Source organism: Alligator sinensis, unplaced genomic scaffold, assembly GCF_000455745.1.
Source record: "Alligator sinensis unplaced genomic scaffold, ASM45574v1 scaffold1464_1, whole genome shotgun sequence".
Classification (NCBI taxonomy): Eukaryota; Metazoa; Chordata; order Crocodylia; family Alligatoridae; genus Alligator; species Alligator sinensis.
In genome coordinates, this window is record NW_005843755.1 from 1 (window position 1) to 5,197 (window position 5,197).

General features: G+C 44.8%; 1 pseudogene; it reads right to left on the reverse strand.

Annotated features, from left to right (window-relative positions):
* Window positions 1-185: 185 nt before the first annotated feature.
* Window positions 186-4,418, reverse strand: LOC106723389 (annotated as a pseudogene).
* Window positions 4,419-5,197: the final 779 nt, after the last annotated feature.

Sequence of the window (5,197 nt, forward strand, 5' to 3'; positions counted from 1 at the left end):
TGCTGGTTTCCCCTCAGCATAATTTGTTCTGACGGGCTCTCGGAAATGCAAATTAAGGTACAGTTTCAACTCTGCCCTGCAGTGACTTTCTCAACAGAAGAAAACATGGATTTTAAACCATAAGTCCACAAAGAAAATATTTTAAAACTATTATATGCTATAAAGTTCCTATTTTTCACATTTTTTCAGGGAGTAGTTTTTTGTTTTGGAAATTTCCTCAAGGATCTCTTTACTTCCTGGTTTCTCAAGGTGTAGATCACAGGGTTCAGCACTGGGGTAACAACACTGTACATGAGGGTAGGAATCATATCTCTTTCATAGGATGCCCCAGAGGAAGCAAGCATGTAGTTGCAAAGCACTGGAATATAGAATAGAGACACCACCATGAGGTGGGATGCACAGGTGGAAAAAGCCTTGCTCCTGCTTTCCCATGAGTGCACTTTTAGGAGGAGGAAGATGATGATATAGAGGTAGGAAAGGAGGGTGAGCATACAAGGACCCAGTGCAATACTCCCTGTAACAATATTGAGTAAAATGAGGTTGAGGTGGGTGCTGCTGCAGGCCAAACTCAGCAGGGGTTTGATGTCGCAGAAGAAGTGGTGGACATGGTGGGGACCACAGAAGTGTAGTTGAGAGGTCATGACTGAGTGCATCAGGGCATGCAGGAAGCCAGCGCTCCAGGTGGTCACTGCCAGGAGTAGGCAGACCTGCTTACTCATGACCACTGTATACCTCAGTGGGTTGCAGATAGCCACATACCGGTCATAGGCCATAACGCCTAGCAGCATAGCTTCATAACTTCACTGCTGCCCAAAAAGTGGAAGAAGTGGAGCTGGGCCAGACAGCCTGTCAACGAGATGGCCTGGTGTCCTGAACTGAAGCTAGCCAGCATCTTGGGCACAGTGACTGTGGAATAGAAGATGTCCAGACAGGATAGATTGCCCAAGAAGAAGTACATGGGGGTGTGAAGTTTGGTCTCAGCTATCAACACAGCCATGATGGCACCATTCCCCAGCAAGCTGGCCGCATACATTATAAGGAAGAGAGCAAGGAGGAATTTCTGCAGCCACCAGACATTGGTCAGACCCAAGAGGATGAACTCATTCACTTGTGTCAGATTCTCCACCCCTCTGTGAGGAAGAACGTAACATGAGGAACAAAGCAATCATTAAAGATTGACTAAAAAGCACCTCATCTGGTAGGTTGTACCCTCACAAAATGAAGTCACCATGTCCCTGTGGGCATGTGTAGACAAAATGGGGGCCCTAAATTGAAGCAGTGGGTTTTTAAAAACACCGCGTCAATTTAGGACCTTTTAAACCCCTGTGTTGTGCACACTCCCAAACTTACCTGCGTCTCCAGCAGCAGGAAGGGGAGGGCAAGCTGCTGGTGGGCAGAGTGGTCCCTGGGCTGTGGGGAGGGGCAGGCGGGGCTGGGGCTTTTCTCCCCCGGCACGAGGAGCCCCCCCCCCACACCATGTCCCTGTGGGCAAGTGTAGACAAAATGGGGGCCCTAAATTTCTCCAGCAGTGGGAAGGGGAGGGCAAGCTGCTGGTGGGCAGAGTGGTCCCTGGGCTGTGGCGGGGGAGGAGGGGAAAAAAGAGCTGATGCTTCCCGCCGTGGCAGTGGTGTGCCCCCCCCCACCTCCCCGGTGGCACCTACCCACAAGCACCTGGCTTGGGTGGTCCTGGGGGACGCCGCAGCCACAGAGGGAAGCACTGGGCCCCTGCACAGCTCAGGTAGGCAGTCAGGCTCCGGGGGGGCGGGGGGAGGGGGAAGATCAGGCTCACCGCTTCTTTTTTTTTTTCTTGGGTGGAGCCTACCTTCCAGGGCTGCTGCCAGGCTGCTTGCATGGCCTTCCTGCAGAGCCACAGAGCTGCACGGAGCCCAGTGTTCACTCCGCGGCTGTAGGGGCTGCAAACTAAAACCCCTTGGAACAGTTTTAGTTTATTGTGCCCCAAATCATTTAAGGCACATTATGACACCAAATTTGCTACAACTGAGGGAATTAATGCACAATACACCACTGATGCATGCAAACACCAACAACATAAAAGCCATGAAAACACATTTAACCCACTTTAAAGTGTCATGTACACATGCCCTTCATTTTGTCTACACATGGCTTGTGAGGAAAAGTGTCAGAAGCAAGAGAAGTCACTACTCATCTGCTTGAATTTAGTCACATAATTAATTACCTTGATGAATTTAGGATATAGCTTCAGAGTTGGTAGGGTCGGAAGAGACCTGAGCAGCTCAAGTCCGACCCCCTGCCATGGGCAGGAATGAATACTGGGATCATATGACCCCAGCTAGGTGATTGTCTAGCCTCCTTTTGAAAAACCTCAAGGTAGGAGCGAGCACCACTTCGTACAGATTAACACAAAGATCCAACAGATTCATAGACTAGTTAATGGAGCACTGTCACCTTTATCAGGCTGCTTTCATTCCTGTCATGTCTTACAATTAAACCTTACTTTCCAGGAATGTTGTATCATTTCTACCAGCTAACCTGGGTTAGGGTACAACACCTTTCTATGACACATACTTTCTCTCCTCTGGGCCTTGGGTTTTGAAGTTTGTTCCCAGAATCCTACACAAATTAAACACCTACTTTTTTAATGTATACATGTGTATTTTTAGTACAAACACAAGATTTGAAGAAAATTAAAATTGAAATCAGACTATGTACATTTATACCTTACTCCCAGTTTTGTCATCATATAGTGGCAACCAAGTTAGGACTTGCCTCACCTCGCCTTGCCCTTCCTCACCATTCCTCTCTTCTGAATGATTTCCTTGTCTAAAATTTTATTTTTAGCCTGGATCTATCCATCTACTTCACCCTACCCATGAACCTGGGGCCCTTTCAAAACACATTGAGTTGTTTCTTTTCCTGCCTTTAGGAGATCAAAGCCATTTTGGGATCTTCTTTTGCATGGAGGGTGGAGGGAGGAGACAGAATTATCCAAGCTAATGGTTCTGAGGGTTACAGTAGGCCATAAGCTGAATTTGAGCTAAAAAAAGTGCAAACAAAGCCAACAGAATTCTGGGTTCTATTAAGAGGATTTCCCCTTGCAAATCAAGCTAAATTATTCTTCCACCCCATTTAGCATTGATGTGGTTTCACCTGGAGTACTATATCCAGTTTTGGGCCCCAAACTTCAATAAGGATGTGGACAGATTAGAAAGTCCAGAAAAAAAAAATTAGACTTCTGGGAACATGATTTGCAAGGAAAGCCTGAAAGAACTTGGATTATTTAGTCTGGAGAAGAGAAGACTGAGGGGGCATTTGATAATAGCCTTCAACCCCCTGTAGGATAGTTATAAGGATGAAGATAGACTATGCTTCATAGCTGGGGAGAGGGGGATGAAGTGTAGAAGAAAAAGATTTCAAATTGAAGCGGGGGGAAGTTAAGAAGAACTCGCTCACCAGGAGCGTGGTTAAGCTTTGGAACAGGCTAACTAGAGAAAATGTGAAATCTCCATCCTTAGAAGATTTAAAGAGCAGGTTAGACCAGTATTGTAACAAGAGGTGGGTAAGTGGGGCTCCAGTCCTAGGAACTGATTTAGAGAAGGTACAAATTGGTGGCTGTTGCTGCTATAATACCTTTCATAGTTATATTGGAAGGTTTCTATCACCATCTATTCTTTTTCCTACTTCTTTCAGATATCTCCATATACAGTTAAACCATCCAGTTCAAACAATAAGCACAACCCCAATAACCAGGCTGGCAGCTATGCAGTACTATTACATTGTGATGTGACAGCTCCACATCAAACAACACTGAAGACAGATGGAGTGAAAGGGTTACTTCTGGCCATTATATCAACTAACAGTATGTGATTGGAACACATGCTAGGGGATTACATAATAATGTTCTCAGTTTGGGTGCTTTGTCTAGTGCCACCCACAGTTCAGCCACCTTACTGGGGGATGAAGGAGGGGGAACATATATAATATATATAGCGTATGGGAAAATGTATTATCTGTACTATTAAATAGTTTCTGAGTAATCTATCTAATAAGTGCTCCTGCCCTTGCTACACGCTGCTTCAGCCCTGTCCTATTTGTTCCCCACCTAGTTCCAGTGCTGCCTTTTACTTAGCACCCAAGGGTCATACCCTGGTCACCCACCCTTAATTACACTTCCTCATAGACAACCAAATCAAGTCTGAGCTTTGCCTGAGGTCTGAGGCTTATTTTGTCTGAGGTCTGAGCTTTGTTTAATTGTTCTTTTATTGATTGGGTACTGTGGGACTAGAGATGGAAAGAAAGAAATAGATATAGATACACTTATAGATATAGTTATATAAAGAGAGAGAGAAGAAATGTAAAACATTAAGAATTATTTTATTTGTAGATGCAGAAAATGATACAGAAACCTGAACGTACCTTCCACTCATTAGAACCCTCATTGTGAAGAGAGAAAACTGTTTTGGTACGTCTCAGGAATTTCTGCAGTTTCAGGAAGGAGGAGAGAAAATGCCATGAGCTGTACTAATATTGGTTGTGAAATCCTCTTTTTCAGTGTAGCAAAGAAACCCTTTTTAACAGTCACACTCTTGGAAACACCCAGTTCTCTCCATGGACAGACAATCTTGTTTCTTGCTGTTGCCCCCAAGGGAAAAGTCCCGTGAGTTCCTTGAGTTTGTTCAAACAAGTCAAATGTTCCCTCCAGAGAGCTAGCTCAGCATTACTGGGCAGACTTGGTCTAAGACTTCAGAGGAATCTAAGGTTTTTACTTGGTCACTAAATGGCCATAAAGTTTTGATGCCATTGCTGTCCTAGGCCCCTTTGAAAAGCTCAGCTTTTAGCTGATTGGAAAACTGAATGAAAAAGAAAACAGACAGAAATATATTACTAGTATTTGACTAAACTTACTTCTTTTGACTTCATCATAAATGGGTACAATGTGGAACTTTTGTAAGGGTGGGGATAACACAGAACATTGTAACTTAGTATGCAAAACAACTCTAGGGACATCTACCGGAGGTGGAAATGTCAGGGATGCCAAATTGACTTGGGCAATGAAAGGAGCTGTTTAAGGCAGGGAGGGGAAGCCCCTATCTATATTGTGCTACTTCTGGAGGATATGGTGCTTCTTTCACAGATTCCCCAAGGGAGCACTTGCTTGGGACTTCCAATCTTGTATCATCTCTTTGATTGCTCCATGAATCTTGCCAAGAAATAGCTG